Source organism: Mirounga leonina, unplaced genomic scaffold, assembly GCF_011800145.1.
Source record: "Mirounga leonina isolate KUSES-001 unplaced genomic scaffold, KU_Mleo_1.0 Mir_114, whole genome shotgun sequence".
NCBI classification, from domain to species: Eukaryota; Metazoa; Chordata; class Mammalia; order Carnivora; family Phocidae; genus Mirounga; species Mirounga leonina.
Window position 1 is genome coordinate 1,245,526 of NW_023270265.1, and position 21,087 is coordinate 1,266,612.

General features: G+C 38.3%; 1 protein-coding gene and 1 long non-coding RNA gene across 3 annotated transcripts in view; both read left to right on the forward strand.

Annotated features, from left to right (window-relative positions):
• The window catches only part of MCU (mitochondrial calcium uniporter), a 201,192-nt gene that overhangs the window by 18,959 nt on the left and 161,146 nt on the right, over nucleotides 1–21,087 (forward strand). The gene's annotated exons all lie outside the window — the stretch shown is intronic.
• LOC118021526 overlaps nucleotides 1–21,087 on the forward strand; it is a 49,548-nt gene that overhangs the window by 11,639 nt on the left and 16,822 nt on the right. The window contains exon 4 of one of the 2 annotated variants that reach the window (XR_004682210.1): nucleotides 8,719–8,750. The exons of the other annotated variant lie outside the window; for it this stretch is intronic. This is a non-coding gene — a long non-coding RNA (uncharacterized LOC118021526). Of the gene's footprint in view, nucleotides 1–8,718; nucleotides 8,751–21,087 lie in introns of those variants that run through there. 2 annotated transcript variants of the gene reach the window in all.

The window sequence follows — 21,087 nt, forward strand, 5'->3', positions numbered from 1 at the left end:
ATGTTACTTGGAGTTTGGATGCTTTTATTTTATTGTTTGAAGATTAACTGGGGGATTACCTCTTAATGAATCATTAAGTGCTTACAGTATATACTCAAAAAGGTTAGGTTAGTTGGAATAAAAAAGGAAGTCTGAGGCTGGTTCATAATTTTATAGCTAGGAGCAAAACCAAAATCAGCATAGACAGAATGCTTCCCTCATATATCTATGTGTCTAAGCCCATAGATGGAAAGTGTGTGTGTGTCTGTGTGCGTGCGCACATGCATGTATGCATGCATGGGTGTCTAACAGTTCTTTTTTTTTTTTTTTTAAAGATTTTATTTATTTATTTGGCAGAGAGAGACACAGCGAGAGAGGGAACAGAAGCAGGGGGAGTGGGGGAGGGAGAAGCAGGCTTCCCGCCGAGCAGGGAGCCCGATGCGGGGCTCGATCCCAGGATCCTGGGATCATGACCTGAGCCAAAGGCAGACGCTTAACGACTGAGCCACCCAGGCGCCCGTGTCTAACAATTCTTAAAATGCGTTTGGATTGCATTCTGAGAGGAGTTTAGCAGGTGTATTATAATCTGCAGATTATGTTGCAGAGTTTTAAATGGATTTTTAAAAATTATTTTTAAACAGTTTTGGATTTATAGGAAAATGGCTAAGATATTACACAGAATTCCCATATATACCCCAGCCCCATTTCCTCTATTGTTAACATGTTACATTAGATTGGTACATTTGTTATAATTAATAAACCAGTATTGATACTTACTAAAATATGTATTATTCAGATTCTCTTAGTTTTTGCCTAATATGCTTCTTCTGTTCCAGAATTAAATGAATTTTTGTTTGCATGTTCATTGATTTAGAAGGCATTGATATGACCACCTGAAGGTTAGACTAGTTTTGAAGTCCCTTTCATTTTCCAGGAGTGTGATTAAATGAGTACAGGCTTAATTGCTGCAGAGTTCTGACATGTAATATTTATATTCCATAACATGTTGAGAAAGTGACTACTTTACCTTATTGATTGTAATGGCTCTTCAACTGTTTCTAAATTTTCAGCATCAGCAGTTCTAGAAAAGACAAGACAAACTTGGTTACTTCTAAGTGTTATTGTCACATTCCAAATTGCTGGTGAAACTATTCTAAAGTAAATTGCTGTCCTTGGAAGCCATGTGGTTCAAAAACCCTACTTCAGTATGTTTACCCTCCTGAAAGTAGTTTTTGATGGAGTTTTCATCAGCACCTTCTGACACATCATTAATCATTCAAATTGCCCTATAAAGACCTTAAAGTATCCCTTCCTTTGGGGGCACCTGGGTGGCTTAGTTGGTTGAGCAGCCAACTCTTGATTTTGGCTCAGGTCATAATCTTGGGGTCCTGGGATGGAACCCTGTGTCAGGCTCTGCACTTGGTGGGAAGTCTGCTCAAGGATTCTCTCTCCCTCTGCCGGCCCCCCCGCATCCCCCACCCACACTGTCACTCTCTCTCAAATAAATAAATAAATCTTAAAAAAAATATATTCCTTCATTTAAAGTTCATTAGTTGTTTTACTAAAGTTGAACACTTGCATGTTCTGTGACTCAGCATTTTCACTCCTAGAGTTATATACAACAGAATTGTGTGTGTATATTCACCAGAAGACATGGACAAAAATGTTAATAGCAGGACTAATTGTAATAGCACAAGCTGGAATTTTCCCAATGCCTATCAATAGTAGAATGGGTAAATAAGTTTCTGGCATAATCACACAATGAATTAAACATTGATCAGAATGAACAAACTACAGCTATATATAATTGTGAAACTCACATACAATTTTGAACGGAAGAAGCCAGACACTAGAGAGTGCGTTTACATAAATGCATTGATTGCATTTACATAAATTTCAAAAACAGGTTAAACTATCTGTGGTATCAGAAGTCAGGAGATGATTACCCTTGTTGGAGATTGGGGAAAGTATTTGAATGGGGTATGAAGGGGCCTTCTGGGGTGCTAGTAATGTTCTGACTTTTGTTTTGGGTATTGGTTATATGGATGTGTTCACTCTGAAAATTCACTGTTTATATATTTTTTCTATATTTATGTTATTCAAAGAAAATATATGAAAATATTAGCAATTCTGGAAACACACACATACAAATTCACTGCTAACATTTAAAGGATATATAGAGAACACACTGAACATATTAACCTTTTATTTTAGAATATATGGTGTCTGAATTATAGGATTATCAAAGTGCCATTGTGTTACTGGATCTGTTACAGTCCTATTTGTATTATAAGATGAATAAAGTAGGTTGTGTTAATGGCTGCTTTTTATTGTAATTAGGTTTGGGGGATGTCTTAGAAAAGATATCTTTTGAGTCTGTATTAAGTGGAGTTACCAAGTCACATATCCTTTTTTTTTTCTTTTTTGAGAGAGAAAGTGCACGTGGGTAGGGGAGGGGCAGAGGCAGAGGGGGAGAGAGAATCTCAAGCAGATTCCGCGCTGAGCTCAATCTCACAACCCTGAAACCATGAGCTGAGCCAAAATCAAGAATTAGATGCTTAACCAACTGAGCCACCCAGGCACTCCTCTATCCTTTCTTAAAGACTGATAAGCCAAGTAGTTGTGACTGGGGTGTATTAGTATGCTTATGCATGGTGAAATTTCTTCTTCCAACTGATTGTCTTTGTTAGATCAGCAAGTGAGCTTCAGTCTTATAGCTCTGTATATTGTACCTGTCCTTTTGGCTTTCAAGGCATCACTTCAAACCTAACCAGTATGTAGTCATTTTCCCAAATGGAGCCCCCTTTCCTGACTTTATTGTGGTGGTTGTTGTTTTTCCTTATTGGTACCTTTGGTTCTTCCAGATACTTAAGTTAACTTTCCCTTTCTGACCCTTTAAAAAAAATTGTGTTGAAATACATAACATAAAATTTACCATCTTAACCATTTCTTAGGTGCACAGTTCAATACCCCACCCTTTGCACTTTGTGTTCCATTATCACTATCCTTACCCTTGTTGAAACTCTTATTGTAGGTCTAGACTTTTGTCGAAATAGCATTTCGACTTCCAGTGTTTCCTCTGCAATCAACCCATTCCATATCTTCCTGCCAGATTTACCATTCTAAAATCTCACCACGTCATTTCCACAAACAAAACTTCTGTTTGCCACTACCTACAGGATTTAATGCAAGTTCTTTAGTCTGATATTTGAGGCCTTCCATAATTGGATTTCAATCTGTCTTTCCATCTTTAATGAGAATGTTGTTTTTGATAACCCATGACTGCTTACTAACTTCCAAGTTGTGTGAAGCACCATACATGATTTTAGTTAATTTAGTCCTATAAAATAGGTACTGTAATTGCCACTTCTGAGGAAATAGAGTCTGGAGGGTTCTAAATAACGTGCCCAAGTTAAGTGACTCAATTGAGAGTTCAAATATGGGTCTCCATAGTCCACAGTAGTCCCTATCTCCCAGTGCTCGTGAATGCCTCGAGTAGGCTAGTCCCGAATCACCAAGTGCATTCCCATCTTTACCTAGCTCTTTAACTTTGCACATCCATTGCCTGGAATGTCCGTCCTTCTTCCTTTCTTGCCTCTCTCACAGTCTCATTCTGTCCATCCTGAAAGGCCTATCTCAAGTCCAGTGATTTTTTTTCTCTCCCTCTTTACCTCTAGTTTATAGAAAACTCCTTAGGGCTACTACACACTTTGTACTTTGACTGCCTTGAATCTGTTTCTTTTTATATATGGATGATTTATCTTAAACTTTAGATTGTAACTTCCTTAGGTTAAGGGCCTGGATTATAGTTCTTTTTGTATCCCCTGCAGTACCTTATATATAACAGGTGCTCAGTAAATGTCTATGTTGATCATTTGGAATGATAATGGGGCATCTAAGACTCCTTATTGGTTCTTTGTACTTCTTGAAGCTCTGTAAATCCAACTAGCAGTCTTAATTCAGAACCAGAAATGACATATTTAGATTAGAAATAGATAACCATTGATTTGTAGGTAGGAAGCTTGGTAACATGCTGATTCAAATCAGAGCAGCTCTTCATATTCAGAATTTGACTTCTCATGCTCTCACCATTGGCACTTTGATTTAGACCGCCAGCATATCTCATCTACATTATGTCACCCACATTATGGCAACAGCTTCCAAATTAATCTTCCTGCTTTTGCCCTTTTTCTCTGTGATCAGAACTCAAGCAGTGATATCAGACAGAAGATAACCCTTCCAGTAGCTTCTGATCTCACATAGAGCAAAAGATTTAAAAGTATTTAAAGTGGCCTATAGGCAGCAGTGTGCTGATAAACTGGATCTCCCGAGGGGGGGAAAGCCACTGATTTGTACCGTTTGACTATTTCAGTGGTATAATTACTCCCACTACGGCTGATTCAAAGTTCTGGAATGTATAACCATCTGTTCTTCAGCTGGTACCAGTTAATTCCAGCTCACCACTGCTGAACATTCCCCATCTGACCCCCACCTGCTGCTGCTTTCCCCTTACCCACTCCATTTTTATGATACCTGAATGCCTTGAGTAGGCTAGTCCCCTGTTCCTCAAACATGCTAGATATGCACCCACTTCACAAAATCTTTGTATTTGCGGTTTTGTGATTAGAATGCTCTTTTCCTGAAATACATGCATGTTTGCTTATTTCTTATCTTTCTCAAGTCTGCTTAGATATCTTCCATGATCTCCCTATACAGGCATACCTTGGAGCTATTGCACATTTGGTTCCAGACCACTGCAATAAAGTGAATATGGCAATAAAGTGACTTGAATGTATTTTTGTTTCCTAGTGCATATAAAAGTTATGTTTACACTATACTGTAGTCTATTAAAGTTTCCTCCAAACTCCCATTCATGTTGATATTTTGACGTTTCCCCATGAATCATGAATGTTCTTAATGGCATCTAGAATGGTGAATCCTTTCCAGAAGGCTTTCGATTTACTTTGCCTAGATCAATTGGAGGAATACCTGTCTGTGGCAGCTATAGCTTTATGAAACGTATTTCTTAAATAATAAGACTTGAAAGTTAAAATGACTTCTTGATCCATGGGCTGCAGAATGGATCTTGTGTCAGCAGGCATGAAAACAATCTTGTTGTACATCTCTATCAGGGCTCTTGGGTGACCAGTTATCAGTAAGCAGTAATATTATGAAAGAAATCTTTTTTTCTGAGCAGTATCAACAGTGGGCTTAAAATGTTCAGTAAACTGTGTTGTAAACAGATGTGCTGTCATCCAGGCTTTGTTGTTCCATTTACAGAACACAGGCATGGTAGATTTAGCATAATTTTTAAGGGCCCTAGGATTTTCAGAATAGTAAATGAGCATTGGCTTCAATGTAAAGTCACCAGCTGCATTAACCCCTAAAAAGAAAAGTCAGCCTGTCCGTTGAAGCTTTGAAGCTGGGCATTGACTGACTATGAAAGTTCCAGTTGGCATCTTCTTCCAATATAAGGCTGTTTTCTTTTTTCTTTCTTCCTTTCCTTTCTTTCCTTTCTTTTCTTTCTTTCTTTCAGCTGTTTTTATCTGCATTGAAAAATCTGTTGTTTAGCATAGCTACCTTCATGAATGATCTCATCTGGATCTTCCGGATAATTGGCTGCAGCTTCTCCATCAGCACTTGATGCCTTTCCTTGCATTTCTTTGTTATGGAGATGGCTTAAGAACCAACCTCTCCTAGCTTCCAACTTTTCTTCTCCGGCTTCCTCCCCTCTCTCAGCCCTGAAGAATTGAAGGGCTTTGGCTTAAGGGAATGTCATGGCTGGTTTGATCTTGCATTCAGACCACTTTCCCCATATCAGCAATAAGGCTTCTTTCCTTTCTTATCATTCCTGTGTTCACGGGAGTAGCACCTTCAGTTTCCTTCAAGAACTTTTCCTTTGCCTTCACAACTGGGCTGACTGTTTGGTACCACACTCCTGGCTTTTGGCCTGTCTCGGCTTTCGACGTGCCTTCTGCACTTCGATGCATCATTTCCAGCTTTTGATTTAAAGTGAGAGACGGTGACTCTTCCTTTCCCTGGAACACTTAGTGGCCATTGAAGGGTTATTTGTTGACCTGATTTCAATGTTGTGGTGTCTCAGGGAATAAGCAGGCTTGGGACAGAGACGGGGGAACGGGCCCCTCAGTGGAGCAGTCAGGACATAGATGACATTGATCCATGAAGTTCACTGTGCTATGTGGGCACAGTTCGTGGTGCCCCCAAACAATTCCAGTAGTAACATCAGATATCACTGAGCACAGATCACCAGAACAAGTATCATAATGAAAAGGTCTGAAATATTGCAAGAATTACCAAAATGGGACACAGAGACGTGAAGTGAGCAAATGCTGTTGGAAAAATGGCACCGATAGACCTGCTTGATGCACGGTTGCCACAGGTGTTCAGTTTGTAGAAAATGCAGTATCTGAAATGCAATAAAGCAAAGCTCAATAAAATGAAGTATGCCTGTATAGAACTGCAGACTTTCCCCAGCTACTCAACATTCCCTTTCTCTATATTGCTCTGCTTTATTTTTTTCTTAGCACTTCCAATATTACATATTTATATATTAATATGTACTCCTTTTATTTTTTATTCTTTTTATTTTGTTTTATTTTATTATGTTATGTTAATCACCATACATTATTACATCATTAGTTTTTGATGTAGTGTTCCATGATTCATTGTTTGCGTATAACACCCAGTGCTCCATTCAGTACGTGCCCTCTTTAATACCCATCACCAGGCTAACCCATCCTCCTACCCCCCCCTCCCCTCTAGAACCCTCAGTTTGTTTCTCAGAGTCCATAGGCTCTCATGGTTCATCTCCTCCTCTGATTTCCCCCCCTTCATTTTTCCCTTCCTGCTATCTTTTTGTTTGTTTGTTTCAGAGGTACAGGTCTGTGATTCATCAGTCTTACACAATTCACAGCGCTCACCATAGCACATACCCTCCCCAATGTCTATCACCCAGCCATCCCATCCCTCCCACCCCCCACCACTCCAGCAACCCTCAGTTTGTTTCCAGAGATTAAGAATTCCTCATATCAGTGAGATCATATGATACATATGTACTCCTTTTAAAGTGCACATTTGAGTGTGTTTCTCCATCTCAGAATATCCTTTGTATGGAAGGAATTTTTAATTTTCATTTTATTGGTCATCCTGAGATGATTTCTAAAATATGCTACAGTTTTTATATCTCACTGATGCCTTACTATAGTGATGCATTATTGCTGTTTCTAGATATTGGTTATCTATAGGTGGGTAATGGTTGTATTTGCTTTTGAGATTGAAAATGAAGCATTTTATTTTAGTTGAAATAAAAATATCTGTGAAACATATAAACAAATTAAGCCTTGTCGTTGGTAATTGCAACTTGAAATTATTGTTCACTTAAGCTCCATATGAGGTACTCAACAATATTTATGGTTGTGTGTTTGGTAGTGTGAGTATGAGGATCTGTGGTAACGAGAAAACAATTTGTACATTTATTTGAAGATGAGATGGGCTTATGAGGACATTTTTCTGTATAAATGTTAAATTATAGACCAGTTTAGCATACTGGTTTATTGTAATTAAAAACTGTATGACTTCTTATGAATTAGGTCTTGGTTACTACCTCCCACCCCCCTTTCTCTATTTCATTCAGCTTTCTGCTTGACTTTGTCTAGGCATAGACAACAATTACAATGAGGTAGCCAAACTGAGTTGTAGTGACTGCAGAGTTTCCTCTTTCTCTTTTTTATACTAAAGTATTTTTACAAATAAAATTCTAATAACAGTTGAAAGCATAGTAAACAGCATTACTTTTTCCAAGTTCATCTTTGGGTAACCATAGTAACCCCTTTTTGTTTTGGGGTTTGATTCACAGAGGTCAGAGAAGAGAGTAGCTTGAACTGCATGCTGTCACTTCTTCCCTGCAGACAGTTAAAAAAATGGAGAAAAAGTTGGTTTCTCTTTCCTTTGTGTTACTTTCTTGGGTCATGTTTTAACTAAAATTTGCGATATTTCCTTCCTTAAGACCTTTGGACATGGGCAAGAAAGCCCCTTTCTCTTAAGACAGCTTAAGTTGGGTATCATGATGCTTCCCGTGTCGTCTACACCTATGAGCAAGTTGTGAGAAATTAAGTCGAGGCTTAGTAAACCGGTGGATCTTTTGGGCTTTTTTCCATTTCGCAAGGAGTAACTATGACACTCTCCTCCTGTTAGGCTGTCTCATTTCAAAGGCTTTTTAGGTGGAGGTGTGTGTTCATTCCCTCTCTGGCTCCAGCGTCACTGGGTTGGTTTCCGTTCATGGCTATCCTACATCTTTTGTGAAGAGTCAGTTCAAGACCTTTACCCATTTTTTATTCGTGTTCGTCTTATTTTGAATGCAAGAGTTCTGGGTACAAATGTTTTGTTAAATAGGTGATATGTGTATGTTCGAAATACAAATCTTTTGTTACATATATATTTAAAAAGCTTAATTCCCTTGTTCTATCACTTTTGTCTTCAGGAAATGTTTATCTTCTAGAATTTTTAAAATGAAGACTTAATTTTTTTAGAGCAGTGTAAGATTCACAGCAAAAGTGAGGGGAAGATAAAAGATTCATATATTTTTTTACAACTGCATTTTTAATAATTGCCCAACAAATCTGTCAGAACAAAGATAAACTTAATTTTCTGTTCATGTGTATGATGCTATTATTATTCTTTTTTTTTTTTTTTTTAAGATTTTGTTTATTTATCTGACAGAGAGAGACAGAGCGAGAGAGCAAACACAAGCAGGGGGAGTAGGAGAGGGAGAAGCAGGCTTCCCCGTGGAGCAGGGAGCCCGATGTGGGGCTCGATCCCAGGACCCTGGGATCACGACCTGAGCCAAAGGCAGACGCTTAACGACTGAGCCACCCAGGTGCCCCTTATTATTCATTTTTAAAAGCTTTAACCTACTATGAAAGTACTAAATCAGAGAAAAGTAAAATATACAGAAAAATGGAAGGAAGGAGAAAATGCTACTCAGAAACCACCATTGTTCACATGTTTATGCATTTTTTTTTTTTAAAGATTTTATTTATTTATTTGACAGAGACAGACACAGCGAGAGAGGGAACACAAGCAGGGGGAGTGGAAGAGGGAGAAGCAGGCCTCCCGCCGAGCAGGGAGCCCGACACAGGGCTCGATCCCAGGAGCCTGGGACCATGACCTGAGCCGAAGGCAGATGCTTAACGACTGAGCCACCCAGGCACCTCTGTGCATTTGTTTTCAGACATTTTTTATGGAATTCATCTCACTGTTGATAAAATAGTAGTTCTTTTTTTTTTTTTTTTTTTGGTCAGAGAGAGAGTGCAACAGGGGGAGCAGCAGGCAGAGGGAGAAGCAGACTCCCCACTGAACAAGGAGCCTGACATGGGGCTTGATCCCAGAACCCTGGGATCATGACCTGAGCCAAAGCATATGCTTAACCAACTGAGCCACCCAGGCGTCCCAATAGCAGTTCATTTTTATATGCAACATAAAACTATATTTTGCTTCCTTTGCTTAGCATTATACTAAATGTTTGACCAACTTGTCATGAACATTTATTTTATTTTATTTTTTAAAAGATTTATGTATTAATTTGAGAGAGAGAGGGAGAAACAGAGAGGAGGAGGAGCAGAGGGAGAGGGAGAGAAAGAATCCCAAGCAGACTCCCTGCTGAGTGTGGAGCCTGACCCAGGGCTTGATCTCATGACCCTGAGATCATGACCTGAGCCAAAACCAAGAGTTGGATGCTTAACTGACTGTGACACCCAGGTGCCCCTGTCATGAACATTTAATGGCAGCTTAATTTTCCAAAGAGTGACTGTATCCACTGTTTGCGTTTACAATTTTCAAAATAGATTGGCACACTCAAGAGTTTTAAAGAACAAACATTCTTTTCTCTTGAAACAAGTTTCAGGAAAATTGAAAAAAAAAAAACCCAGAAAAACCTATATACAACTGATGATCCTTCGGTACTATCTTACTGTGTGAGCAGAATTGGATACCGCCCTCACCATGTTCTTACACACTCACAAGGATCAGCCTCAAATTACAATAAAGTTATTTAAAACATCTCTTAAAGTCCATCTGTTGGACATGCTGTTCTCAAGAACCCTTTTACTATTTTAATGAAAACTGATAAGATTCTTCCTAAGGGTGTTGGAAAGCTCATCCTTCCATCTCTATATTTGGTAACCAAGATATTAAGAAATAATTGTCTTCTAAACTCTTCTTTCAGAATTGCTAAATGGTGTTTTCATACCTTGTGAATCTTTCACATAGGTATGTTGATGTACTATACTTTTCGAAAAATCAGTTCCCTTCTCTTAAACACTTAAGTTGCTCCCAGTCTTTTGCTATTATTTACATTGCCACAGTGAGTAACCTTGTGCATTCATTATTCCTCCTGTATGAGTTTATAGAATGTGTTCGTAAAAGCAGAAAGTATGGGAACCACTATCTGCTTACATCTTTGCCAACACAAAGTGTTACCAAACTTTTGGATCCATGTCTGACTGGTGAAAAAAATACCATAATGTAGATTTAATTTGCATTAAGTGAGTGACGTTGAACATCTTTTTAAAGAACTGTATTTCCTTTTACTGTGCACTAAAATTCCTATTCCTTAACTCTTGTAAGTGGTCTTTTTCGCTGTGATTTTCAGGAGCTGTTTGGGTGTTAAGGAAAGCCTTTGTGATCAGAGTTGTAATTTTTTTGTTTGTCATTTTCTAACATTTAAATCTCTTAAGTCTGAGTCTACACTTTCAACAGACACATTTTTAAGGGGTATATTATGTATAAAAGCAAGAAACTACCTGTAAATGTGTTGCTAAGTGAATAAGATATTAGTCCTGTGAAGACAATTATGTAAATAGAGGTTAGATTAGATTTATTTCTTCTCCTTCTGGACAAGCCAATTTCAGTTAATATTGGAAGATTTTCTCTCATTAGATCAGCTTTAAAATGGAATGGGCATCCTTGGGACTAGATGGATTCTTTGTCACTAGGTCTGTTACTGGAATGGAGATACCAGCCCTTGTCGCCATTTATTGCACAAAATTGGCATTTAGTGTTGAATAAATGAGGGTTGGATCATCTGGAGGTTAGATTAGGTGGTTTCTAGTAACTCTTCTTTTTATTTTAAAAATAACAATTTCTTTATGCATATGATTTTTATATATCAGTTTTTTCATTTCTTGCCTAATTCCCTTTCCCCCTTTACTTCTCATTTTGCTCCAAAGTAACGGTATAGTATATATCCTTTCATATTTTTCCGCATACTTGAATCACCATCCTATTTTTTGTCTGCCTGTCAGTACACATACACTACTCCAGGCACACATGTGTGTGTATAATTTTTTTTTAAATAAAATTGGATCACATTATGCATTCTGTTCTGCATCTTGTTTTTCTCACTCATAATACGTAGTATAACATTCTCCACATCAACTAGTATAGCATTAAAGCATTCATTTATTGACTGTATAAAATGCACTATTACGAATGAGATTATTTTTGGTGCAGCTGTACATTTGTTCATTTAGCTAATCCCAGGTTTCCCCCCCTCTTTTTTTTTTTTGTCACTGTGAACATTGTAGTAAGCATCTTGTACGTACCTTCACATACTGGTACATTTATGCTATGAGATAAAGAATCAGGAGTGGGATTTCTGGTTCAAAGGATATATACATATGCTATATGTATATTTAGTAATATTTAATAATTACTACAGATTGTTTTCCAAAACCAACAACATGAGTCTTTCTCAAGTCCCTTCTGATTCATGTGAGACCATAAAATATAATTATGTAGCTTTTTATAGTTGTTAGCTATAGGATTTGCTGGATTCTTAGAAGACTTATCTAAAGAGGTCTCTTTATAAAATTGTCTTTCTGTGTTCTCAGTGACTGTGTTACTTTAATACAAAATAAAACAAAATTCTTTTCCCAAAGCACTAGTTCATGTACCTGGTACCAACATAATAATCTCATAGACTAGAGGGTAAATGGAATTGACACAAATGTTAAAACAGGACTTTGGGGAGGGGACTGGGAAATAAAGGCCATTTTGGTAATAGATTTTTATCTTTAAATTGGGTATTCAGTTGGTTACAAGAGGATTAATTATAAGAATCTCTTTCTCTAGTAGTGTCAGCTTGAACAGATAAATATAGAGCACCAGTGTTCAGAGAGGGAATGCTGTAAAAAATGTGTGGGTAGCTGTTGTAGTTTTACATAGCAGATAACATCTAGGATAAAGAATAGATGAAAATGCTCATTGAGGATTAGTGTTCTTGAAACATCATCAAATACAACATTCCCAGGCCTAGCATTCAGAACCATTCATAATCTTGCCCATCCTGCATATCTAAGATATTTCCCACTGAGCTCCACACACTTTCCTTTAATCTTTTATTTCTGTGTTTGCGACACTTATTCCCAGTGCCATTCATTTGTTCTCATCCTTTAGAAGGCATGTATTTTCTCGTCTGTACCTCTGCAGAAAGATGGATTATAGTTTATCTTTTTATTACTCAAGCGCTGTCTCATGAAGTCTCTGACCTCTCTAGATCACATTGATCCCTTTTTAGTTCTTAACTCCTGTAGCACTGATACTTTGAATTTTTTCCAATGGTTTCTAAGGATACGTTTATGTAGCGGTGAAGAACTTTTTTGAGTTTTTATTGAGTACGTCTTGTATATGCCGCACTATTCTAAATACTGAGTATAAAAGATGAACATAGGCAATGTCCCTGTCCTCATGGAGTTTATATTCTTGTGGGGAGAGACAGCCAATAAATAAAATAATTAACAAGAAAATATCAGACAGTAAGAATCTTATGAAAACATTTATGAAGAATGAATCATAACTTGGTTGCAAATGGTGGAGCCCATTCTAGTTAGTTAAGCAGAGAAAAAAAAATTAAAGGGTATTATATAGCTCACAGAATCTTTGGGGGAAAAGTGGAGAATCAGTCTTGGAGACTAAGCTAGGAACAATGTATAAATTATAACATTGGGCTACATCATTGGAGACATTACTACTTTTTTAGTGGGAACAGGTATTGGAATTGGCACTGTGTGCCGAGTATGATATGCAACTGCTAGGACCTCTGTCGTTTCTGCTTCTGAAAGGAAGGTGTATCTCTCTGAAATGTACTGCAGAATGGATTAAACATGGTGTTTCCATTATATCACTTGCTTCCTAATTGAAATATGTGGATGTGTTTGGGTGGGAGAATCTAGGTCACATGCCTGCTTCTTGTTTGCAAAGAGGCTGAGGAAGTGAATTTCTGACCTGTTTTGGGGAGACACGATTTAGGAGATGAAAAATTTCCCAAACAGGGAAGGTTGTTTAAAGGTGCTGAGTAGTTAAAAACCATGGAAAAGTTGATGTGGTAGAGAGTGATTGCAGGGTTAATTTAGATTTGAGTAGTCCTAGAAAGCCTCTCTGAGGTCAAGATGCTTAAGCTCAGACCTAAATGACAAGGAGAAATCCATGTAATGTTAAGGGCAAGGAATATTTTAGTAGGGGGAACAAGTCAGAACGCCCTGGTTTGGGATTGGGGTGGAGGTTTGAGGCAAAGGGTGGTGAATGAGTTTGGTTTGTTGGAGGAAGAACAGGATGGCGATGTTGCTGGAGTGTGGTGAGTGAGAGGGAGTGTAGATGAGATTATAAAGGAGAGGATTTTTTTGTTTGTTTGTTTTTTTAAGATTTTATTTATTTGACAGAGAGAGACACAGCAAGAGAGGGAACACAGCAGGGGGAGTGGGAGAGGGAGAAGCAGGCTTCCCGCGGAGCAGGGAGCCCGATGCGGGACTCGATTCCACGACCCTGGGATCATGACCTGAGCGGAAGGCAGACGCTTAAGGACTGAGCCACCCAGGTGCCCCGGGAGAGGATGTTTTTGTGTTGTTTTGTTTTAACAGAAGGTTGAGGACACACATCTTACTTTTTTCCCCTGAGATGTTCTGTTGAGAGTAGGCATGTAATTATAGGTGTGGAGAAAAGAAGGATATTTCTGTGTTATTAAACCTGTGAGCTGTTGTATATCATGGAGTGACTAAAATTATTTGGATGCTGTTTAGGAGGAGAACAGCATGAGGTTTCTAGCAAAGATAAGAAATACTAGAAAGACTGCATGTCCAGTGAGTAGTGGGATGAAGCCTTCTGTTTTCATTCCGGTGTCTCAACCTAGTGGGCCTTGAAAGAAATCCCTTTATTTCTCTTCTTACTTTGATGTACGGGAACAGTGTTTTGTGTGGTTACAATGATAGTTCATGTGACTACTTCAGAAGAACAAAAAGACTTCAACCTCAAATCTGCACTGTGATAGATCTTTCCTATTAAAGAATTATGTTGTTGGGGTGAGCTGGGTGGCTCAGTCAGTTAAGTGGCTGCCTTCGGTTCGGGTCATGATCCCAGGGTCCTGGGATGGAGCCCCGCATCGGGCTCCCTGCTCCGCACTTCGTCTGCTTCTCCCTCTGCCCCTCCCCCCAACTCGTGCTTGCTCTCTCTCAAATAAATAAATAAAATCTTCAAAAAAATGAAGAATTACATTATATAATGAAGTGGTAGAAAACTGCTTTCTGGATTTTTTTTTTTTTTTTTTTAAGAAATCAACTCCATAAACAAGTGAGATAAATTTGCCCAGGAATGCAGAGCAGTTACCACTCTGAATAAAGTGGACTCTGCTTCTTGCTCACTCTCTTTTCCATTTTCCACTTTGAATTCAAACTGGAACAGATAGTCCATATGTATCTAATATTCTCACACTGCATAGTGGCATTTGGACTTTAGATGGACTAATGGGACTATAGGTGGTAATATTCTATGCAGTTTCTCAGCCTTGTCACTTCTGACACTTTGTAAGATAATTCTTTGTGAAAGGGGGACTGTCCTGTGCATTGTAACATGTTTAGCAGCATCCCTGGCCTTTACCCACGAGATAAAAGTAGCACCCCCTCTTCAGTTGTGATAACCAAAAAAATATCTTTAGACATTGCCAAGTATCCTCCCTGGTTGAGAACCACTGCTCCGACTATAGCTTTTCGGCTTTCTTTTAAAACTTACTCCTATTTGTCCTTTCTAATAATACCAGATGACCATACTTGTAGGTGCTCTGCAGAGAATATATCCATGTGAACAGTTTCTCAGTATGACCTCTTTATCCTAAATATGCAGAAGTTTTAACATAGTTTCAAAATGAGAAGACAAAATCCTCTTTTTCTTGTGTGTATATCCTATAGATTACCCCAAGACTACTTGTGTAAGATCAGGTAAGAAAATGTATGTGAAAGTGCACTGAGGGTGATGTTACTGGATGCAGTGGCTGATGCCTCATTAACTATTTCACCTTTGCCCTACTGTGCAGCAGTAGTTAGATTTCTGAACTTGACACTCGCTTAATGTGAGAGCTCTGATTAGCCTAAGCCAGTGATTTTGAGACTGCCAACTGTGACCTATTAAAGGGTCAGAAAATCACTTTAGTAGAGTGGCAACCAACTAAAAAAATAATAAATGTATTATAAGAAAATATCAGAGTGCATTGTGTATAGTAAGGATATGTATTGCTGCACAGAATGTTCGTTAACTTGTCTGAATATGTGCATATGTGTGTGTATGAGTCTTTTTGTAAAATATTTTTCTTACCCTGGCTTGCAGTTGGAAAAGTTAGAAAGCCACTAGTCTAAGCCAATCATGATAATTCCATCCCCCTTGCCAGTGATTGATTCAGGAGCCTGGGTTCAAGCCAGTCTGTACATGGAATTCCTCTGGTGGCAGTAATTAATGCTGGGATGTGCACATGATCTTAACGTGGCCCACTCAACCTGAAGGAAAAGGCTTTGGATAAGGGAACCTTCATTCTTCTACTTCATGAGTATAGAGAAGGCTGCAAACCCAATTGCTACTGGCTGCCATCTCAAAATCCCAGGAATAATCAGCCTGAAGTTAAAGATCAGTACAGCCTGGGTTCCTGGAAATATTGTGGAACTGGCTCTAAAGCCCACTCCTACCCCTGCTCTATAACGAACAATACGTTTCCATAGTGTCACACTTTAAATATGTTTTGCTCTGTTCGTAACCAAGAGTACTGACTGACGGGTGTACATGATAGTGGTGCTGTTTTGGAGTTAATTGCTGGGAACTTACTTTCTGTTTTTAGAATCTGGGTGAAAATCATACTGACCCCTTTTCCTCCTCCAGGAAATGGAATTGGGGCTAAGTTACTTGAGGTCTCATATAGAACAGATTGCTTTATTTGAACACAATATTTAATATTTGTAGAGTGTGCCACTTCATGACTGTGAATATTATACATATAAAACTTCAATTTAAGAGCTGTATTAACCATCCAGTTTTTGTTTTTTTTTTTCACCTATTGATTTTGAATCTTACTCTTTCCAAAACTTTCTTTTTACCTATTCTCAGAGATTCTTTAATTTTCTAAGCTCAAAAAACCCAGCTATGATTCTCTCCTTCCTTCCTTCCTTCCTCCCTTAATTTTATTTATTGGAGAGAGAGAGAGAGAGAGCATGCACATGAGAGAGCATGAGCAGGGTGAGGGGCAGAGGGAGAGGGAGAATCACACTACCTGCTGAGCAGAGAGCCTGATGCGGAGCTTGATCCTGGGACTGATCTCCGGGATCATGACCTGAGCTGAAGGCAGACGCTTAATTGACTGAGCCACCCAGGTGCCCCTTTTTCTTTTCTTTTTTTTTTGAGCCTGACACAGGACTCGATCCCACAACCCTGAGATCAATGACCTGAGCCGAAATCGAGTCGGCCATTTAACTAACTGAGCCACTCAGTCAGGCGCCTCAGTACTTCATTCCTTTTATTGCATAATATAATCCATGATATGTCATTGTATGGATATACATATTTTATTTATCCAGCTATGATTTTCTTTTACTGATATTTTTGGTTGTATTTATTTCTCTTCAGAATATTCAAAAGGAAAAAAAATTTGTCTCCTTCTTCTTAAATGGCAAAAAAAATAATAATAAGATTGTGCAGAGAACAAGCCTGTGAGAAAATAAAACTAACTCATTCGGACTTAGAGTCTTTTATTCTTGGTATTCTTATCAGTGATCACCCACAAAGAATATTGGAAAGATATCGTTGTCCTTATCTTCAAAGGATAGAAATCTCTCTTTTTAAATTTTTTTTATTTTTTATTTTTTTTAAGATTTTATTTATTTATTTGGCAGAGTGAGACACAGTGAGAGGGGGAACACAAGCAGGGGGAGTGGGAGTGGGAGAGAGAGAGGTAGGTTTCCCACGCTGAGCAGGGAGCCCGATGTGGGGCTCGATCCCAGGACCCAGGACCCCGGAATCATGACCTGAGCCGAAGGCAGACGCTTAACGACTGAGCCACCCAGGCACCCCTCTCTTTTTTTAATAACAGCTTTATGGAGATGTAATTTACATACCATAGTATTCATGCTTTTTAAAGTATGCAATTCAGTCATTTTAGATAGTTCTGCACTATCTAATTCAAGAACATTTTCATCACCACAGAAAGGAACCTCATACCCATTAGCAATCACTCACCATTTCCCCCCGACACCCATCCCTGGTAATTACTAGTTTACTACCTTATTTCTATGGATTTTTGTAATCTGAACATTTCAGTTAGATGGAGTCAAGCAATACATGGCTTTTTGTGACTTGTTTCTTTCACTTCACATAATGTTTTTCAGGTTCAGCTAAAAATTAAAAGAAGCAATGTGTGAGGAGGGTTCCAGTTCAAGAAAGAAAGAAAATCCCTTAAAAAAAAAAGCATGCTTTTTTTTTTTTAAAGTAAGCTCTGTGGCCATTGTGGGGCTTGAACTCATGACCCCGAGATCAAGAGTCATATGCTCTGCTGACTGAGACAGTCAGGTGCTCCAGTACTTCATTCCCTTTTTTGCAAAATATAATCTGTGCTATTTCATTGTATGGATATACATATTTTATTTATCCATTCAACAGTTGATGGATGTTTGGGTTGCTTCCATTTTTGACTAGTATGAATAATGCTGCTGTGAACATTCTTTTTTATTTATTTATTTATTTATTTGAGAGAGAGCGAGAATGAGCGAGAACAAGTAGGGGGAGCGGAAGAAGCAGGCTCCCGCTGAGCAGGGAGCCTGACATGGGGATCGATCCCAGGACCCTGGAATCATGACCTGAGCTGAAGGCAGACACTTAACCAACTGAGCCACCCAGGCACCCCTGCTGTGAACATTCTTTTACAGGTTTTTTGTGGACATGTTTTCATTTCTCTTGGGTATATACCTAGGAGAGTAGAATTATAAGGTGATAGCATAATTCTATATTTAGTTTTCGTGGAACTGCCAAACTGTTTTTTAAAGTGACTACACCATTTGGCAGTCCTGGAAGCAATGTGTGAGGAGGGTTCCTGTCTCTGTGTCCTCAATACTTATTATTGGTTATTGTCTGACTTGTTTATTTTAGCCATCGTAGTGGGTGTGAAGTGGTAACTCATTGTGGTTTTGATCTGCATTTCCTAATGATGTTGAACATACTTTCATGTGCTTATTAGCCATTTGTATATCTTCTTTGGAGAAATGCCAATTCAAATCTTTAGCCCATTTTTTTTAAATTGGGTTGTTTGTCTTTCTACTGTTGAGTTGTAAGAGCCGAGGTATGTTTTTTAAGCTTCTCTTTGCCTATCATTCATTCATTTTTCAAACTGATAACTCAGAGTCTTTTTCCAAAGAAGACAGTCATGGGCCCTTTTCAGTGTCTTTTAGTTTTTTAAATCTTGGTTATAAAGGGAGTAAAAGTAACTTTTTTAAAAAATTAAGATGGAGATTCTTTACGTACGAAGACAGATCAGTGGAAAGAAATTATAAAGGACTAATATAGATCAAATGTGATAGGATATGGTAAATGGAATTAAATTCCTTTAATTCCTATGGGAATCTGATGGGCAGGAAAGCCAGGAATACTAAATGTGTGAAACAAATGCTGTTAGTTTCTGGCATACTTCTTAAGCACTCTTCCTCACCAGGTTAAGAAACATTTGTACCCAGTATTGCCAGGTTTTGTACATAACATTTAGATTATATATTTGTTTTACCCTCCCATGAAAGGAATTCAGGTATTCAAAGAATTCATAACTGGTGTAACTGGATCATGAGAATGATTTACACAGCCATCATATGTGCGATCTTTTGTGGCAGCAGATGAAGGCTACTGTTAATATTCTTAGCTTGATTGAATTCCAGGAGAGAGCATCCATGAAACCAGAATTGCCCTTTTGATTTTTTCCCTACATTTAGTGGGTTTAATATGAATGTAATCTTTTGGTAGGCACATTTATGCCTTATTAATATTAAATGGAAAAATAAAACAGTATCTGCAAGGAGGTAGAGAGGGTTGGAAAGAGCACAGTCTTTGGTACCAGACTAGGTTTCAAAATCTACCATTTCTTCCTTGGGTGACCTTGGACAAATCACTTTACTCTCTTGAAACATCAGTCTTCTCATCTATAAAATGGGATGGATAAAATCTACCCTGAAAGGTTGTTGATGGATAAAATGAGACAGTGTATGAAAAGCATATAGGAGAGTGCTTAATAGGCACTCAGTCAGTTTTACCTGGTGTTTATTGCTTCAAATATATATTTTTTGGGGGGAGGGGAATTTAAATAGTCTCATTTAGCTTAAATTGGAGCATCTACTCAATCTTGACAAGTCTTTCTGATAATTTAATTTCACAGAAGGTAGATAAAAACTGGGGCCTCTTTTTCCTTAAACCTTTTGATTATGGTGGTAAAATATGCTTTTGAAGAAAATTTGGGAATTACTTTGGAAGTTACATTTAAAAAGTTAAAAAATAAATGGAAATCTGCTAACAGAGGCTTAATACGGGAGTTTGGTTCAAGAAAGAAAGAAAATCCCTTAAAAGCAAATAATAACAATGTTAATTGGGAATTATGAGTAAGAACTGGAGGAGGCTCCTTTAAAGACTGATGCATACTACAAAAGAGATTCCTTGCTTTACTCAGATCTAAACCAGACATTTACAGAAGACCAATGAGGAGGTTACACAATCAAGAGTGACCTTGGAGTATTATCAGAATGAGCTTAAAATGAGATGAGGCTTCTAAAGTTACTGAGACAACAAAAACATTTTCTAAAACTGTGGAATAATAGGAATAGGTAAGGATAAGCTTGCTACTCTTACTCAATGATGATGAAACACGAAAGCACAATTCCTTACCTCCTATTCACATTTCCAATGACGAACCTCTTTTGACATGAAGGATGAAAAATGCACCAATAAAGAGTAGTCCAAGCCTGGGAATAGTGAAGAACCTATAAGGAAGCAGAGCTACCCAGAAAAAAAAAAAGAACTACATGGCACTCAGAACTTATATATAAGATTTTTAAAGATTTTTAAAGATTTTATTTTTCAACAGAGAGAGAGAGAGAGAGCAAGAGAGGGAACACAAGCAGGGGGAGTGGGAGAGGGAGAAGCAGGCCTCCCGCTGAGCAGGGAGCCCGATGCGGGACTCCATCCCAGGACCCTGGGATCATGACCTGAGCTGAAGGCAGATGCTTAACGACTGAGCCACCCAGGCACCCTGTATGTATGAGATTATTTGTGGTCTTTGAGAAATCTTAGAAAATGAGAGAAGTACAGTATTAGAAAATTGAAGATGGGTCTTCTGAAAAAGAGAAGAAAGTAAATTTGCAGACCAAAGAAAGATTAGTGATATAGGCAGGATTCTAGAATAGATAATTAAAAAGGAATTTTAAAAATTGTAAACATTTTTCCAAATAGGATGTGAGGCTTGTAATTGAGTGAAATGCTGTATCCACACTATCTAATATAGTAGTCATTAGCCACAGGTGACTTGAAATGTGCCTAGTTCAAATTGAGATGTGCTGTTAAGTGTAAGATGATGTAGGGCCGCTGAGTGCAATGGTCAAGGAAGAATTCTTGAGATGTTTTACAGTGAAAAAGGTGCTTTTATTATAGTACAGGGACAGGACTCTTGGGCAAGAAAGAGCTGCGCTGTGATTGTGAGGAGTGACTGATTATTTACTTCTGTTTGTGGAGGGAAGGGGGGAGACATAATGTAAG